Raw genomic sequence first — 19,848 nt, 5'->3', positions numbered from 1 at the left:
AAATCCTGTTTTATATTGTAAAAAAAAAAAAAAAATACACATCAAGGTCACTGATATGAGTTATTCACAAAATAATTATGGGTGTAATTATGAGTTTTGTTAAGGTGTTGGGGCGTGTCTTTAAAAAAAAGTATTTACAAAGTTTACTGAGCAGGTTGTGTTTTGTGTGACCATGTGTTGAATTTTTTTCTCTGCACCATGACTAGGAAAGGTTGTTTGGATTGGGTCATATAAGTAAATCCTGTTTTATATTGTAAAAAAAAAAAAAAAAAATACACATCAAGGTCACTGATATGAGTTATTCACAAAATAATCCATCCATCCAACCATCATCTTCCGCTTATCCGAGGTCGGGTCGCGGGCGCAGCAGCCTAAGCAGGGAAGCCCAGACTTCCCTATCTCCAGCCACTTTGTCTAGCTCTTCCCGGGGGATCCCGAGGCGTTCCCAGGCCAGCCGGGAGACATAGTCTTCCCAACGTGTCCTGGGTCTTCCCCGTGGCCTCCTACCAACTGGACGTGCCCTAAACACATCCCTAGGGAGGCGTTCGGGTGGCATCCTGACCAGATGCCCGAACCACCTCATCTGGCTCCTCTCAATGTGGAGGAGCAGCGGCTTTACGTTGAGCTCCTCCCGGATGGCAGAGCTTCTCACCCTATCTCTAAGGGAGAGCCCCGCCACCCGGCGGAGGAAACTCATTTCGGCCGCTTGTACCCGTGATCTTATCCTTTCGGTCATGACCCAAAGCTCATGACCATAGGTGAGGATGGGAACGTAGATCGACCGGTAAATTGAGAGCTTTGCCTTCCGGCTCAGCTCCTTCTTCACCACAACGGATCGATACAACGTCCGCATTACTGAAGACGCCGCACCGATCCGCCTGTCGATCTCACGATCCACTCTACCCCCACTCGTGAACAAGACTCCTAGGTACTTGAACTCCTCCACTTGGGGCAGGGTCTCCTCCCCAACCCGGAGATGGCACTCCACTCAAAATAATTATGGGTGTAATTATGAGTTTTGTTAAGGTGTTGGGGCGTGTCTTTAAAAAAAATAATATTTACAAAATTCACTGAGCAGGTTGTGTTGTGTGTGAGCATGTGTTTACTTTTTTTCTCTGCACCATGACTAGGAAAGGTTGTTTGGATTGGGTCATATAAGTAAATCCTGTTTTATATTGTAAAAAAAAAAAAAAAAAATTACACATCATGGTCACTGATATGAGTTATTCACAAAATAATTATGGGTGTAATTATGAGTTTTGTTATGGTGTTGGGGCGTGTCATTAAAAAAAGTATTTACAAAATTCACTGAGCAGGTTGTGTTGTGTGTGAGCATGTGTTTACTTTTTTTCTCTGCACCATGACTAGGAAAGGTTGTTTGGATTGGGTCATATAAGTAAATCCTGTTTTATATTGTAAAAAAAAAAAAAAAAAATTACACATCATGGTCACTGATATGAGTTATTCACAAAATAATTATGGGTGTAATTATGAGTTTTGTTATGGTGTTGGGGCGTGTCATTAAAAAAAGTATTTACAAAATTTACTGAGCAGGTTGTGTTGTGTGTGACCATGTGTTGAATTTTTTTCTCTGCACCATGACTAGGAAAGGTTGTTTGGATTGGGTCATATAAGTTAATCCTGTGTTATGTTGTAAAAAAGAAAAAATACACAACATGGTCACTGATATGAGGTATTCACAAAATAATTATGGGTGTAATTATGAGTTTTGTTTTGGTGTTGCGGCGTGTCTTTAAAAAAAGTATTTACAAAGTTTACTGAGCAGGTTGTGTTGTGTGTGACCATGTGTTGAATTTTTTTCTCTGCACCATGACTAGGAAAGGTTGTTTGGATTGGGTCATATAGGTTAATCCTGTGTTATGTTGTAAAAAAGAAAAAATACACAACATGGTCACTGATATAAGTTATTCACAATGTCCATGACTAGGAAATGTTGTTTGGATTGGGTCATATAAGTGAATCCTGTGTTATGTTGTAAAAAAAAAAATAAATACACATCATGGTCACTGATATGAGTCACATTGTCCACAACCACAAGATGGTGGGAATTTGCCACCTGTTACAACCTTGTGTGAAGGTGGCCCCTTGCCCTTCGCAAAATGCTGTTGAAATAGTGTTATTAGTTTGTGGTGCTTTTGTTTCATAGTTATTAAAAATGATTTTATTGGTCAATCAAAGGTCACCCAGCCCCTTGTTCTCCAAATTAAGTTCAAATTATGCCAAAATTGTCTCATTCGTTTGTGCTGCAAAGATTTTTGGTCCAGCTAATATAGTTTTTAAGTTGACGTTTTATGTTTTTAAGTTAACATGTAATTAAGTTACCCCATGTAAGCAGTCCTTAACTATGTGAAATGTGAAATATATTTATATAGCGCTTTTCTCGAGTGACTCAACGCACTTTACATAGTGAAACCCAATATCTAAGTTACATTTAAACCAGTGTGGGTGGCACTGGGAGCAGGTGGGTAAAGTGTCTTGCCCAAGGACACAACGGCAGTGACTAGGATGGCGGAAGCGGGAATCGAACCTGCAACCCTGAAGTTGCTGGCACGGCCACCCTACCAACCGAGCTATACCGCCACTATGTCAAAACCTTCCCAAACCAGTCCCAATCGTTTGTGCAGTTGAAATGGTTGTTTGGGCCGCTTTAATTTCTGAGTTATTAAAGAGTATTTTATAGGTCAATCAAAGGTCACCCAGTTGCCCACACTGTTCTTCAAATGATGTTCAAAATAAGCCAAAATAGTATCACTAGTTCCTGCTGCATTTGTGCAGCATAAAATATTCATTGGAGTGCCTCTGTTTGAGTAATTAACGTTTCAAATTTCCATAAGGGTCATCCTGAACCTGACCCCACGGAGTTCCTCAAACTAAGTCAAAATAATGTCAAATTAAGCTTTAGTTTGTGGTGTTTGTGCAGTTGAAATGATTGACTGTGCTGCTGTAGTTTATGAATTTTTAACGATTAACTATTTCAGAAGTGACGTCACGAACCAACCGGGATTCTCCATTTTCGAAAAAAACGTCTAATTTGTGGTGTCAATAATAACACAATGGTATAATTTGTCTGTGCTGTTTGTGCAGTTGAAATGATCGATTGTGCTGCCGTAGTTTATGAATTATTAACAATTAGGGACGTGATCCCAGGACATTTAATCGATCGCAACTGGGCTGTTTGGTTTATCTTAGAAGACGTTTCGCCGCTCATCTGAGTAGGCTTCTTCAGGAAGCGACGTCACGAACGAACCAAAATTCTCCGTTTTCAAACAAGTATGTGGTAGTTCTGCGTTTTGTTTACCAAGTAAAATATTTAAAGCATTCATTGATAGGGAGGATGTTCGAAAACCGGTTCTCCTGATTGTTCGATAAGAAAGGAACCGATTCCATGGTTTCGAATCCCTTTTCGAGAAACGGTTCCCCTTATCGAAGCCACTATAGTAAAGGAAAATATTTCGTTCTTAATCCGAATCTCTGGGAATGAATCCCATGTCAGTCACAGGAAATGAAGTAGCTCAGTCAGATACAGAAGCAGCAACAACAATGGACCGAAAAAACGCTCCAAGGCAATGGCTTCACTTTACTAAGAAATATGACGAGGATTTGCTTTCTTATAAGGGGAGTAATACAACAAACAATTTGAAACATGTTCAGGCCGTACATAACCTGAAGGTTAGAGAAATGTGTCGTGGAGAAGCAGCGACAGAGATGACGAAGTACGTCCATCTTCCTCTGCTTCAACCTGCAGTCCCAGTGATAGTGCCGGTGAGTGAGTAACAGTGACTGTTGCTGGTAAAATTTCCATATCTGCTCACGTGTAGCCTTTAGGCTAAAATAACGTTAACTCTTATGTCACCCAGGACTGCAGTAATGTTAGCTAGACTTATGTTACCTAAGCATAGTCAGCGGCTAATGGTAACGTTATCCTTTTGTATGCGTCTGATAACATTATCGTTATCTTGTAGCCTACACCACTCCAGTTTGCAGGTCTGTATAATAAATAATACATTATATAATAATACATTTCCCTCCAAGTCCGAGTACATGGTTCTCGCCCGGAAAAGGGTGGGGTGCCATCTCCGGGTTGGGGAGGACACCCTGCCCCAAGTGGAGGAGTTCAAGTACCTAGGAGTCTTGTTCACGAGTGGGGGAAGAGTGGGTCGTGAGATCGACAGGCGGATCGGTGCGGCGTCTTCAGTAATGCGAACTTTGTATCGATCCGTTGTGGTGAAGAAGGAGCTGAGCCGGAAGGCAAAGCTCTCAATTTACCGGTCGATCTACGTTCCCATCCTTACCTAAGGTCATGAGCTCTGGGTCATGACCGAAAGGATAAGATCACGGGTACAAGCGGCCGAAATGAGTTTCCAGCTCTCTCCCTTAGAGATAGGGTGAGAAGCTCTGCCATCCGGGAGGAACTCAAAGTAAAGCCGCTGCTCCTCCACATCGAGAGGAGCCAGATGAGGTGGTTCGGGCATCTGGTCAGGATGCCACCCGAACGCCTCCCTAGGGAGGTGTTTAGGGCACGTCCAGCTGGTAGGAGGCCACGGGGAAGACCCAGGACACGTTGGGAAGACTATGTCTCCCGGCTGGCCTGGGAACGCCACGGGATCCCCCGGGAAGAGCTAGACGAAGTTGCTGGAGAGAGGGAAGTCTGGGCTTCCCTGCTTAGGCTGCTGCCCCCGCGACCCGACCTTGGATAAGCGGAAGATGATGGAAGGATGGATGGACATTTCCCTGCATGTATTTTTCTTAGGTGGCCCAATTACAGGGGCACTAACAGTCAATATGTATTTATTCTATTAAATATTTTTCTTAAAAAATAAGTGAAGACTGCCAAAAGTGAGTTTTTGTTAAACCAAGTACCGTATTTTTCGGATTATAAGTCGCAGTTTTTTTTGATAGTTTGGCCAGGGGTGCGAGATATTCTCCGGAGCGAATTATGGGTGAAATTAACACATTACCGTAAAATATTAAATAATATTATTTATCTCATTCGCGGAAGAGACGAAGAAAATGTCAGCAATCGTCACACACACACACGTCAGCAATCGTAACACATACATCAACCAATAAGAATTCGGCAGGGGAGGGTCATGGCAGAAGTGCATTGTGGGTCATGGGATGCTAACTACTATATGCTACTGCCGTAGCTATTAATTTGGATCATGCCAACGTTGGCGTTAACTTATAAAAACTGAGAAGGGCTGAAGAAAAATGGCACCGAAAAAGAAATCATGTACTGCCTATTACAAGCTGGATGTAGTGAAATATGCAGCAGAAAACGACAAGAGGAAGCGGCGCATACCTTTGGAGTTGGGAGAGTTGTTTAGAAGCGACATCGAGGAAGAAGATTTCATGGGATTTATGGATTAGGAGTGACAGATTGTTTGGTAAAGGTATAGCATGTTCTATATGCTAGTTATTTGAATGACTCTTACCATAATATGTTAGGTTAACATAGCAGGCACCTTCTCAGTTGGTTATTTATGCCTCATATAACCTACACTTATTCAGCCTGTTGTTCACTATTCTTTATTTATTTTAAATTGCCTTTCAAATGTCTATTCTTGGTGTTGGATTTTATCAAATACATTTCCTCCAGGGCGACGTATATATGTTTTTCTCCTTCTTTATTATGCATCTTCGGCTGGTGCGACGTATACTCCGGAGCGATTTATAATCCGAAAAATACGGTATTGTGTTTTTTTCCACATACCACAACCTATCTGGATGCAACAAGAGAATCGATAAGGAATCTGTTTGATAAGAGCTTTCGATAATGGCATCAAAATCGATAATTTCTTAACAAACATCATCCCTATTCATTGACGTACATTTTCATGGCAGCATGAGGAGAAAACTCCTTCACAAGAGCTCCTAGAGTGGCCAGAAAAAAATCACTCACAACTTCTTTACGGACAGATGCACCTACTCAAATCCATTCGGTCAGCCATTGTGCGATGGCATTAACGTCACATTTCTCTGACAACATTTGCACCACTGGGAGACTGCTGTGCCGTGTCAGAACACCCTGATATAGGAAGATATGGCCGGATGGACCATTTGGCTTCGTCAATTTTCTTACAACTGATCCACTTGTGTCAAAAAAATACAGTTTGGTGAGTTTTCTTCATGAAAGTCTTGTACACATGCATTGATTGATTGATTGAAACTGTTATTAGTAGATTGCACAGTACATATTCCGTACAATTGACCACTAAATGGTAAGTTTTTTTGTTAAAGTAGGGGTCCACGTCAATCAATTCATGGTATAAATATATACTATCAGCATAATACAGACATCACACAAGTTAATCATCGGTTTATACATTGAATTATTTACAATCTGGGGGGTGGGATGTGGAGGGGTTAGGTTGGGTTGCTATCAGCATATTTCAGTCATCAATATCAATCAATCAATCAATGTTTACTTATATAGCCCTAAATCACTAGTGTCTCAAAGGGCTGCACAAACCACTAAGACATCCTCGGTAGGCCCACATAAGGGAAAGGAAAACTCACACCCAGTGGGACATCGGTGACAATAATGACCCAGTGGGACGTCGGTGACAAGGATGACTATGAGAACCTTGGAGAGGAGGAAAGCAATGGATGTCGAGCGGGTCTAACATGATACTGTGAAAGTTCAATCCATAATGGATCCAACACAGTCGCGAGAGTCCAGTCCAAAGCGGATCCAACACAGCAGCGAGAGTCCCGTTCATAGCGGAGCCAGCAGGAAACCATCCCAAGCGGAGGCGGATCAGCAGCGCAGAGATGTCCCCAGCCGATACACAGGCAAGCAGTACATGGCCACCGGATCGGACCGGACCCCCTCCACAAGGGAGAGTGGGACATAGAAGAAAAAGAAAAGAAACGGCAGATCAACTGGTCTAAAAAGGGAGTCTATTTAAAGGCTAGAGTATACAAATGAGTTTTAAGGTGAGACTTAAATGCTTCTACTGAGGTGGCATCTCGAACTGTACTCCAGAGTACTGGAGCCCGAACGGAAAACACTCTATAGCCCGCAGACTTTTTTTGGTCTTTGGGAATCGCTAATAAGCCGGAGTCCTTTGAAGGCAGATTTCTTGCCGGGACATATGGTACAATACAATCGGCAAGATAGGATGGAGCTAGACCGTGTAGTATTTTATACGTAAGTAGTAAAACCTTAAAGTCAATAATTACATCGTCTGAGAAATGGACATTGTAACAGTGTAGGTTTCACTTTGTAGGATATGTATAGCGAGCCTTGAAGATAGTGAGCCCAGAAAGCATAAGAACAAGTATATACATTTGATTGTTTACAATTAGGGGACATTTGTGTTTTGCGTTTGTGTTACTAGTGACAGAAAAACTTGTCCAGTCCAATTTCTCTGATGCTAACACTGTGGTGAACTGTATTTTAACAGCTGCAAGGCATCCAAAACTGATCCAGCTTGTCCCTTTCGGGGTAGCGGGGGGTCCTGGAGCCTATCTCAGCTGCATTCAGGCAGGGTTGTACGGTATACCGGTATTAGTATAGTATCGTGATATTACTGAATCATATTCAGTACTAAACCGCCTTTAAAAAGTATTGTTCCCCGACCCGTGGTCACATCGTGTCCTGCAGACGAGCATGTGTGGCAGTGCACAATCTCGGAGTCCTTACAAGCAGACTCAGTGTGAAGCCAGAAATGGAAGAATGCACAAAATTTGGCTTAATTACTAAAGATAAAGGTGAAGTTATTACACTGAAACGCCCTCAGGAAAAGGTGATTTTAAGACATGGCATGAACTTTTTTTTTTTACCACAAATCCTGGTCTCCATGGAAACATATCAAGAACATATATTTCAAGAATCATCCCTGTATGATGAGTGGTAGCTATAGATGCTACACTACACACCAGTCGTGACAATGGATGCATTCAAGATGGTCTTTAATGGCAATATTTAAGACAGGACTTTATTATGTCCGATCGTTAACCATTAAGGTGATCATCTTGACTTTATACACACTACACACAAGTGAATGAAGGGCAAACTTACTCAACGGCCATACATTTCACACTAAGGATGGCTGTATAAACAACGCCAACACTTTCATAAACATGTGCCATATAGTGAAACCACACTAAACAACAATGACAAACACACTTTGGAAGATTATTTGCGCCACAACACAACATAAACACTACAGAACAAATTCCCAGAATTCCCTGCAGCACCAACTCTTCCGGGACGCTACAATACAAACAAACACCATTAGTGGGTCTACACCTAACATCCACCATAATGATACCAAGAACAGGAGCTATCCAGTAATTTTTTTCGCATCACAAAATCTTCTTTCGTTTTTTTTAATTATATTATGTTTATAAACTCAGGAAATATGTCCCTGGACACATGAGGACTTTGAATATGACCGATGTATCATCCTGTAACTACTTGGTATCGAACTGATACCCAAAATTGTGGTATCATCCAAAATTAATAAAAAGTATCTAAGAATTAGTGATTATTACATTTTAACAGAAGTGTAGATGGAACATGTTAAAAGAGAAAATAAGCATATAACAGTAAATGAACAAGTAGATTAATTTTCTACCATTTGTCCTTAATAATGTTGACAAAATAATAGAATGATAAATGACACAATATGTTACTGCATATGTCAGCAGCTAAATTAGGAGCCTTTGTTTGTTTTCTTACTACTAAATGACAAGTTGTCTCGTGTGTTCAATATTTTATTAAATAAATAAATGGGTTGTACTTGTATAGCGCTTTTCTACCTTCAAGGTACTCAAAGCGCTTTGACATTACTTCCACATTTACCCATTCACACACTGATGGAGGGAGCTGCCATGCAAGGCGCCAACCAGCACCCATCAGGAGCAAGGGTGAAGTGTCTTGCTCAGGACACAACGGACGTGACGAGGTTGGTACTAGGTGGGAATTGAACCAGGGACCCTCGGGTTGCGCACAGCCACTCTACAACTGCGCCACGCAGTCCCCAAAGACAAACTTGCAATAAGAAACATGTTTAATATAGCATAAGATTTTTTTGTTAAAATAAAGCCAATAACGACATTTTTTGTGGTCCCTTTTATTTAGAAAAGTACTGAAATATATTTTGTTACCGGTACCAAAAGTCTGATTGGCTCAGTGACAATTCCTGTTTGCTGCCGGGTTCCCAAAGCACTGGTGACTTCATGAAACAAATCTTGCTTCATAAGTTGTGGTTATAAAAATACAAATAAATCGCAAGTATTTTATCGAACCCATTTTATATTGATATCGATTACGTGTGTCGCGAAATATGTTGATATCGTATTATCGACCCAGCACTACTTAATCATGCTGCCCTAGTAGGGGTTTACTTAAAGAGTCAATAAGATTAAATCCGAATTCTCCCATTTCGTCTTAACCCATTCCCTAGCGTATAAGAATCTAGTTCTATGGACAAGTGTTGAAAAAATTCATCCCCTAGGACTTTGCTCTAGTCTCGCTACGTCATCGACCCTTGCCGTTTGCCAGCAGTGACGCAAAGCATATGCAACATTGTTTACTTTCAAGATGCCGTCGCACAGGATGTCCGGCTTTGCTGGGGCTCTTGTTTTGGTCTTCATCAAGAAGGTAACAGAACTTTTTGTTGTCAAATGCAACAGTTATTCCGTTCGTAATACATTGGTCTCACATGTGTTTCCTGACACAAACCCATGGCAAAGAATGAATGTACAGACTTTCACAAACATGTATCATGTTACAGGGCTGTACGACGTGACAAATTTACTCGCAAATGCGACTAAAAATAAACAGCGCGACTTGGAAAAAAAAGAACACTTCGTACATGTGCGAATAGGGATTTCAACCCTTACATCGCACGTTGCGCTTAAAATAAATCCATCCAAATCTGATCAAATGAGAGTAAAATTTTCACACATCTGTGTAACATGTTTGAAAAAAATCTTAACAATTACCATAACCAAATGGACAAGTGATTGACATGGAAGTGTCACTCATCATTCTGTGTGTCCCTCCCTCCTTCGCCATGCACAGAGGGGGAGCCCCACTCTTAGTTCACACACTCGGTCTTCAAATGCAGAAGAAACGAGATATTCTTTGGAAGAACTGGTCAGTAAAAGACAATGTTATTATCACCACCCTAAAGCTTGACACAAAACTGCACTGTGCGCTAGTAACTGTGAGGGTCCGAGAGAATATTGAATAACAAATAAAGTAAATGTGCCTCTTGGTCACGTGATTGCAACCCAACTGTGTTATAAGTTTATGAGCTAGAGTAGCTTTAGACCTATATATATATATACACACACACACACACACACACATAGCATGTATATTTAGATATATAGCATATATACATATATATATACTATATATTTTTCTGTGTATATACATATATATATGTATATATATATATATATATATATATATATATATATATATTTATACATACATACATATTTATATATATATCTGTATATATACATATATATATATATATATATATATGTATATAACATTTATAGATATTGCTATATATATATGCTTAACACACACATATATATGCTATATATGTATATATATATATATATATATACATACATATATATATATATATACATACACATATATATATACATACACATATACATATATATATACATATATATATACACACATTGATATATCATAAATATAGCAATATCTATAAATGTATATAAATAAATACGATATATATACACATATATATATATATATATATATATATATATATAGATCTATACAGAGATCTATATATCTATATGTATATACATATATCTCTATATATATTTCATCAAAAAGAATAAGATCAAAATGGCAGCAATTGCATGCATCCAGGACAACCGCACATTTCCTTGGAAGCAAAATTGCTGGTTGGCCATACTTTCTTTATACACAACTCTGCAAAATGTGGCTCCATCTGGTGGTATGCCAAAGAATCCAAAAAATACAGGAATGTTCCGATGCGGCACTTTTTGGAGGGATTTGCATCGGCGAGTACTTGTAACTAATACTCTAGTTACCTACAGATATATATTTTGCAAGAAACCATGAGTCCAAGACCTAAATAAAGGGCAAAAAACAACAAATCCACTAGCATGCTAATGTTGCCTAAAGGAAATGACTTCTTTGCTTCTTTTTCACCGGAAACGGAAGACTAATATAATAAGCAAAAAGGATGTCAACGGCGTGGCAATATTACAAAACTCGAGCAGCAACATGCAAACTTTGCAATATCCGTTTCGAGGGGTGGGACACATCTAGGAAGTTTCAATAGAAGCAACTTAACCTACTAAGTGGCCTAGTGGTTCAAACCCTGGCCGAGACATACCAAAGACTATAAAAATGGGACCCATTACCTGCCTGCTTGACACTCAGCATTAAGGGTTGGAATTGGGTGTTAAATCACCAAAAATGACTCCCAGGCGTGGCTACCGCTGCTGCCCACTGCTCATGCCCTCCCCTCTCAGCGGGTGAACAAGGGGATGGGTCAAATGCAGAGAATAATTTCACCACACCTAGTGTGTGTGTGACTATCATTGGTACTTTAACTTGCATTTAATGAAGCACTTGAAAGGCCGCCTGGCAGACGCACACTTTGAAGTTACCGCAGCTAAAGCGAATGAGGCAGGACAAAAAAAAAAAAACCCTGGCAGAGTCATTCCAGCGGAAAGAAAAGGCTTGACAAGAATTCTAATCAAATTCATAGTATTGGATGATCAACCACTCTTAGTGCTGGGTTTTTGCTGCTCAATGGAGAATGTGGGGCCGCGTTACTGCTTGCCTGGTCATAAAAACATAACCCAAACAGCCTTTCCTGACCTGTTTAGACCGTTAGCAAAGTCCTCTCCATAAAATTACAAGGCGCCGACTGTATCAGATTCACTACAGATTTTTGGAGCAGTCACATTTTTATTAGCAATTAGCTTAACAGCATATTGGGTCAACCAGGAGGCTTATATTTTACTCTTTTAGTGAAGTGAAGTGAATTATATTTATATAGCGCTTTTCTCAAGTGACTCAAAGCGCTTTACATAGTGACACCCAATATCTAAGTTACATTTAAACCAGTGTGGGTGGCACTGGGAGCATGTGGGTAAAGTGTCTTGCCCAAGGACACAACGGCAGTAACTAGGATGGCACAAGCGGGAATCGAACCTGCAACCCTCAAGTTGCTGGCACGGCCACTCTACCAACCGAGCTATGCCGCTGGTTAGCATGCCAGTGAATTTTATGCGTCCCAAACTGACCCATCCCCTTGCCCACCCCTTGGGAGGTGAGGGGAGCAGTGGGCAGCAACGGTGGCCCCGCCCGGGAATTATTTTTGGTGATTCAACCCCCAATTCCAAACCTTGATACTGAGTGCCAAGCAGGGAGGTAATGGGTCCCATTTTTATAGTCTTTGGAATGACTCGGCCGGGGTTTGAACTCATAGCCTACCGATCTCAGGGCGGACAATCTAACACAGGGGTCGGGAACCTTTTTGGCTGAGAGAGCCATGAAAGCCAAATATTTAAAAATGTATTTCCGTAAGAGCCATATCATATTTTCATAACACTGAACACAACTAAACGCCTGCATTTTTAAGTAAGACCAACATTTCTAGAGTATAATAGGTCTCTTATTCTTTGTAATAACATTGTTATTCTGAAGCTAACTGTGGTGGGGGCGTGGCCTGTGGGCCTGCAGCAAAATTGGGTGTCCCAGGACCGGCCTCGAAATCAGCGACAGGTGCGTAGATGGCCCACGTGGGCCTTGTTATCTAATCACCTGTCGCTCTGTTATAAGCAGCAGCCAGGAGGAGAGACGGGGTGGAGGCTGTAGCCAGAGCGCGAGCGAGAGAGAAAAATACAATTGCTGGAAAGCAACTGAGAGACTTATTGAAAAATAAAACAATAATGTAAGCCTGAAACGGGCTCTCATGTCGGTGCTTGGTGGTCTGAAGAACCCCCAGGAGGGCAAACCCCACACTAACCAATAATAAATAAATTACTACTTACCATTAATGCAACTTCTTGAACATAAAAAAGCATGAGAATGTTTTATATTTTGAATGTTATTTTTAACACTGTGATAACAAGTGGAATTATTCATTACTTATCGTGTTAAGCAATGTCAGCTCAGATTTATCCGAGAGCCAGATGCAGTCATCAAAAGAGCCACATCTGGCTCTAGAGCCATAGGTTCCCAACCCCTAATCTAACCACTGAGCCACAGAGTTGGTTTTCAGGTTGTTTCTGGTGTTAATGTAAAAGCACTAATGTCAGACATGGTTGACTTCCAAATATATGTTCACTGACATTCTGAGTTTCAATAAGGTAAATGGGAGGCAAATTAGGCCAACTGGATTAATTGTATTTTTCATGGTTAACTTCTGTGTTGTCGTTATTTTCAGGTTATTTTCATGTTGTTTCAGGTTGTTTTCAGGTTGGTTTGCAAAGTTTTATACTGGAACATTTATTTAAAAATCTTGAATTGTTATGAATGTTGCACTTAAGTTATTGTTGCTCTTTTACCTGAGATTTGTGCAACCATCCGAGATGAAATATTCCACAAAGTTGCGCCTGGACGTAAATTGAGAAACTGTTTACTTTTGAATGTTGAACCTTAGTTGGTTGCACTATTTTGATACAGTTATTGTCAAATTTGTCAGTGTTACAGGAATAAAAGTAAAGTGTTTATTTAATTATCTTAACTTGCAATGGTATCAGTACTTAGTATTGGATTGGCAGATCGCTTAATCCAAAGTATCACAGTAATTGTATCGGACAGGTACTTGGTATCGACAGCTGTCTGAATCCAAATTATTGGATCGGTATGAAAAAAATGATATTGGAACATCCTTATTGTAATGACCTGACTCGCGCTGGTATTAATGGCTAATCAGCCTCAATGGAAGTTGCTACAATCTGACTACTGTAAACCGTGGTCGCCGCCTAAATAAACAATTAAGACAGTGTCTTTACCGTCATTTCTATCACTCAAAGCGTGGGAACCGGATGTTCTCCATATTCTCCGCTTACGTCTGCCCTTTCCCAGCCTCCTAGCCAATCAACACACAGAGAACACATGTAAACAAAGACTAACATTGGCAGGGAATGCAGCATGTAACAATGTCTTCAATGCCACGGGGAAACCACAACATATGTTACACATTGAATAAACTACATATTGTGAACATAACCTAACATAGGACCCGGTCCAAAAATATTAAATACACTTGTTAAATAAAAGCCGTGCCTTGTTTTAATGAATACCTAGGCCTACCATGCTACTGTATTTTAATGTTGGTGATTATGGTGGTACTTTGAGACCCAGGTGTTTTCTGAGGCGGTACTTGGTGAAAAACATTTTAGAACCCATCCATCCATCCATTTTCTACCGCTTATTCCCTTTCGGGGTCGCGGGGGGCGCTGGCGCCTATCTCAGCTACAATCGGGCGGAAGGCAGGGTATACCCTGGACAAGTCGCCACCTCATCGCAGGGCCAACACAGATAGACAGACAACATTCACACACTAGGGCCAATTTAGTGTTGCCAATCAACCTATCCCCAGGTGCATGTCTTTGGAAGTGGGAGGAAGCCGGAGTACCCGGAGGGAACCCACGCATTCACGGGGAGAACATGCAAACTCCACAAAGAAAGATCCCGAGCCTGGAATTGAACCCAGGACTGCAGGAACTTCGTGTTGTGAGGCAGACGCACTAACCCCTCTTCCACCGTGAAGCCCGGGTTAGGGATGATAAATTTTAGAACCACCAAATAAAAAAAAATCATACATATAAACAAGAAGATATATAAACATCCCATCAGTCGGCATCCCTGTGACAGCAGACATTGTACACTAAGTGATTGTTTAAGATATATAAACATCCCATCAGTCAGCATCCCTGTGACAGCAGACATTGTACACTAAGTGATTGTTTTAATATGTTCATAGTTTGGATTTTTTACTTGGCAATAGTGCTCCTTGCTGGATCAGCTTCTAAAACTTGTAGCTTGTATTCAGGCTCCAAGCTTCATTTATTGTTCTCGATCGTCATTTGTTCATAAAATAGTAGTCGTTAGCCCTCAAAAAGTCTGCCATGATTAGTGGTGGAAGTATATGTTGTAGGACATAGGAGGCGACGTGATGCATTGGAGAAATGAATGCACCTCCATATGCTTAAAATGACCAAAATATATAAATATTACATGTTATTATGAATATGCCTCCTACTACATTACATACATGCTTACAGCGTGTGTATAAAACATTGATGGATGTTTTTGGATTTTTTTCAGAGCGCTTAATAGGCGGAGTTCATCAAATTGCATTACCTCCATTGTTAGTATTTATTTTTGAGTTAGAATGCATTAAATACAATATATACTAGGGGTGTAACGGTACGTGTATTTGTATTGAACCGTTTCGGTACGGGGGTTCCGGTTCGGAGGTGTACCGAACGAGTTTCCACACGAACATATGAAGTAGCCGCCTAAGCTTAAGTGTTAACAAGCTGCTATGCTCCGTTCTGCCTCTGTCTCCTACACAGCACCCAGCATTGTCCCACCCACACAACCATCTGATTGGTTGCATATATAGCGGTAACAGCCAATCAGCAGTGCGTATTCAGAGCGGTAACAACCAATCAGCAGTGCGTATTCAGAGCGCATGTAGTCAGCGCTTCAGCGTCGAGCAGATAGGTGTTTAGCAGGTGAGCAGCGGACTCTCCCCAAATTATAAACACCTCCCAGTCAACGTTCTAGAAACAAACTGCAGCTCAGCTCACTAGCTAATTAACTTTTAGCGTAACGTTAACTCATTTTGCGGTGTGTGTGTGTGTGCGCGCGTGCGTGTATGCTAGTGATATAATAATGTAAGTGCATCATAAAGCCTACATGAACATGGTGTTAACGGATTAATAGTCTCTCCTATTGCTATTGTGCTATTTTTTCAGCTATAGTTACATTAATCATTAGTAATGTAGCAGTCTAGTTTGAATGGCAGGGTCCCTGCTATCAAATGTTGATAAAAATATAACATTTACATGATAAAAATCAACTACAGGCTTCCCAAATGCTGTAATAAATTAAGCATGATGAGTTAACTTGAAACTGTTTAATGTTGCACTTTTTGTATGTAGAAGAAAAGTTTTGTTATTTTATCTAATCTGAGCAACAAGTTGAGGCAATTTAATGTGGATTAACGTGGGCAGAATTATTATAGTGTTCCCAATGTTAAAAGGATAAAGCCTGTGTTTACAAATTTGGTAAATAAATAACCAAAAATTTAATATTTTGTTGTTTTCTTACTGTACTGAAAATGAACCGAGGTACGTACCGAACCGACATTTTATGTACAGTTACACCCCTAATATATATCTATGTTTGCTTGTCTCACATAATGATTGTGAATTATGGACAAAAATAAAAGTGCACTTCCTCTTTAAAGCTTCAGGAAGTTAGGTTTGTGCAAGTAATGTCACACAGCTATGCTAACTGGCATTTGTTAAACGTGTACATCAAGTATTTGGTGTTTTCATATCTTATGATGCAAACTGCAGACCACATGTCAATAAAGGTCTAAGCTAGTTTGTTTGGGTGCAACAGTTTCTCAGTGGGCGATGACATCACTTTAAAAAAAAAAGCATAGAAGGGGAACTGCACTTTTTTGTGAACTTTGCCTCATGTTCACAATCATTATGAAAGACATGACGGATATATATTTTTTTTATGCATTCTAACTCAACAAACTGCTTACAGCGAAGTCAATGGGAGGTCCTCGAATCTGTCCGTGAAACCCAATAAGTAACAATCCAAAAACTGCCAACAATACTCCATTTACAGTTTGTGACTTTAATATTAACCAAGTATTGGTGATATTGTTATTATAAGTGCTAACTATAGCAGCGCCAAGATCGCAAGCTTGTGTGCCAATATGGACAAGATCGACTGATCAGTTTCCTTGCTCGTCAAACTTTATTCTAGATTATAAATCATGCCTTTCACCTGCATAGTAGAAGGAAGAAGCTGTATACCGACAGCCAATTCAACAACATGAAATGACGCTTAGGTCCACCCCTGCAGTGACCAGTAATCAGTGATGTTTAAACAAAAAAGGCTAACGTGGTGCGTTTTTGAAATTAATGCACCTTGTAAGCTTAAAATGATCAAAATGAGTTTAAGTAAATGTTATTATGAATGTGTCCGTAATAGTGCCGTCCCAATACCAATACCTTTCGGTACTTTTCTAAATAAAGGGGACCACAAAAAAATGCATCATTGGCTTAGTTTTGACAAAAAAATCTTACGGTACATGAATCATATATGTATTTTTTTTTTAATTATTTTTTATTTTATTTTATTTTAATCCCCCTCCTTGTTTACCTGTATCTCATCTTTTTTGTAAGGGGCGCTGGAAGCCGGCAGACCCGTCAGCGATCCTGTTCTGTCTCCCTGTAATGTTTGTCTGATCTTGAATGGGATTGTGCTGAAAATTTTAATTTTCCTGAAGGAACTCTCCTGACGGAATAAATAAAGTACTATCTAATCTAATCTAATATGTTCCTTATTGCAAGTTTGTCCTTAGAGAAAACAGTGAACATACTAGACAACTTGTCTTTTATTAGTAAGTAAGCACACACAGGCTACTTATTTAGTCTGCTGACATATGCAGTAACATATTGTGTCATTTTCCATTCTAATATTTTGTCGGACAAGTGGTAGAAAATGAATTATTAATCTACTTGTTCATTAACTGTTAATATCTGCTTACATTGTCTTTTAACATGGTCTGTCTACACTTTTGTTAAAATGTAATAAGCATTTATTCTTCTGTTTGGATGCTTTACATTGTTTTGGATTATACCACAAATTTGTAGACAGGTACTTTTTATGATTCATTAGTATCGCTGTACGTATAGACTTACACCAAGTATATGAAATTTTAATGGAAGTGTTTGGATGTTTTAGGGGGCCTTATAGGCAGCCTTGTCATCACTATAGACAGTGATGTTAAAGTCAATGGCGTTTTAAAATCATCTTTTTATCATCTTCGTCTTTCAGCAAAAGTAAAACTGTTTTTATCTTTTAACCTTTTTAAACAAGTCGTGCATGCTTTTATATCAAGTCTCCTGGACTACTGGAATGCACTTTATGCTGGCATTAGCCAAAAAGCTCTCTCCTGGTTGCAGTTAGTCCAGAACGCGGCAGCTCGACTTTTAACAGGGGCCAGGAAACGCCAGCATTTAACACCAATTTTTGAGACTTTGCACTGGCTTCCTGTTCATTTTAGAATTTATTTAAAAATTGCAGTTCGACTTTTAACAGGGGCCAGGAAACGCCAGCATATAACACCAATTCTTGAGACTGTGCACTGGCTCCCTGTTCATTTTACAATTGATTTTAAAACCTTGCTGTTTGGTTTTAAAGCTTTGCATGGACTGGCATCTCATTATATCTCGGACCTCATCCAAATTTACACTCCTGCACGCGCTCTGAGGTCTGAGTCAGCTCCAGCTCGTGGTGCCCAAGACCATACTTAAAACCAGGGGAGACAGGGCCTTGTCTGTGGTCGGCCCTAAGCTCTGGAACACTCTGACCCTCCATGTTCCAGCTGCTCCCACAGTGGAGTGTTTTAAGTCTCGTCTTAAGACCCACTTTTATTCTCTGGCTTTTTAACACTACGCAAGTTGTGTGGTCCTCTGTGTTTTTAAATGTGTATTTCAATTTATTGTTTTAATTGGCTTTACCCTTTAAAATCGTTTTTAATCATATTTGTTTTTACATTTAGTTATTTTGTTTTCATTCAGTTGGTTGAGCTAAGGATAGTACTTGAATCTTGTTTTTATTATTTTTGTGCAGAAATTTGGGAACATTTTTGTTTTTTTAAATGTGCTATATAAATAAAATGGATTGGATTGGAGAATAGAGCGGCTCCCATAGGCTCCATTGTAATCAGACTTTTGGTCGCATTTATTTACTATCTACAATCCATTAAAAAACAAAATACATCTGTCATCATGTCTTCCATACTGATTGTGAACAATGGGCAAAATTCCAAAACACTTCAGATTCCCTTTAATTACGATTCAGTGCACTTCTGCGCCACGGTAATAAATAACTAATTTGCTCAATCCGTCAAACCCTTACTATGCATAATTTGGAGGCGGCCTGACGGGTTACATGGCAGTCATCTGACCACATCCATGCATTTCTAGTGATCATTGCACAGGTCTCATTAGAATGTGAGAGTAGCATTAAATACAACAGCACATAAATACAAGACAGCCATGTGGTGCTGCACACGTTTTGACAGCCATCACAACCATTTAGGCCAGCGTTTTTCAACCACTGTGCCGCAAATACAGTCTGGTGTGCCGTGGGAGATTATGTAATTTCACCTAAATGGGTTCAAACATTTTTTTGCAAACCAGTAATTATAATCCGCAAACAATGTGCCGTTGTTGAGTGTCTGTACTGTCTAGAGGTCGGCAGAGCAACCGTGTAAAACTCATCCATATCCGTAGACGGCATCAGATAGCCAATGGATTTGTAGATGTCGGGAACGACGACCATGGTTTGTCCTGATCACAATATGCAGATGACAGCAGGTCGAAAGCTGTCTAATGCTTAAACCAAAAATAAACAAAAGGCGAGTGCCGCTAAGACGCCTAGGGAAGGCTATGCAAAACAAAACTAAAAATGAACTGGCTATAAAGAAAACAAAAACAGAATGCTGGACGAAAGCAAAGACTTACGCGAGTGGAGCATAGACGGCGTCCACAAAGTACATCCCGTACATG

The 19,848-nt window shown here is 40.0% G+C and overlaps 1 protein-coding gene across 3 annotated transcripts in view; it reads right to left on the bottom strand.

The window, feature by feature from the left end:
- ranbp3b (RAN binding protein 3b) overlaps window positions 1-19,848 on the bottom strand; it is a 65,513-nt gene that overhangs the window by 34,603 nt on the left and 11,062 nt on the right. The window contains exon 2 of one of the 3 annotated variants that reach the window (XM_061920866.1): window positions 14,029-14,105. The exons of the other annotated variants lie outside the window; for them this stretch is intronic. The gene's annotated coding sequence lies outside the window, so the exon portion shown is untranslated. The remainder of the gene's footprint in view (window positions 1-14,028; window positions 14,106-19,848) is intronic. 3 annotated transcript variants of the gene reach the window in all.

The sequence above is a fragment of the Nerophis ophidion genome, linkage group LG14, assembly GCF_033978795.1.
Source record: "Nerophis ophidion isolate RoL-2023_Sa linkage group LG14, RoL_Noph_v1.0, whole genome shotgun sequence".
NCBI classification, from domain to species: Eukaryota; Metazoa; Chordata; class Actinopteri; order Syngnathiformes; family Syngnathidae; genus Nerophis; species Nerophis ophidion.
This window is presented reverse-complemented; position numbering and strand designations above follow the sequence as displayed.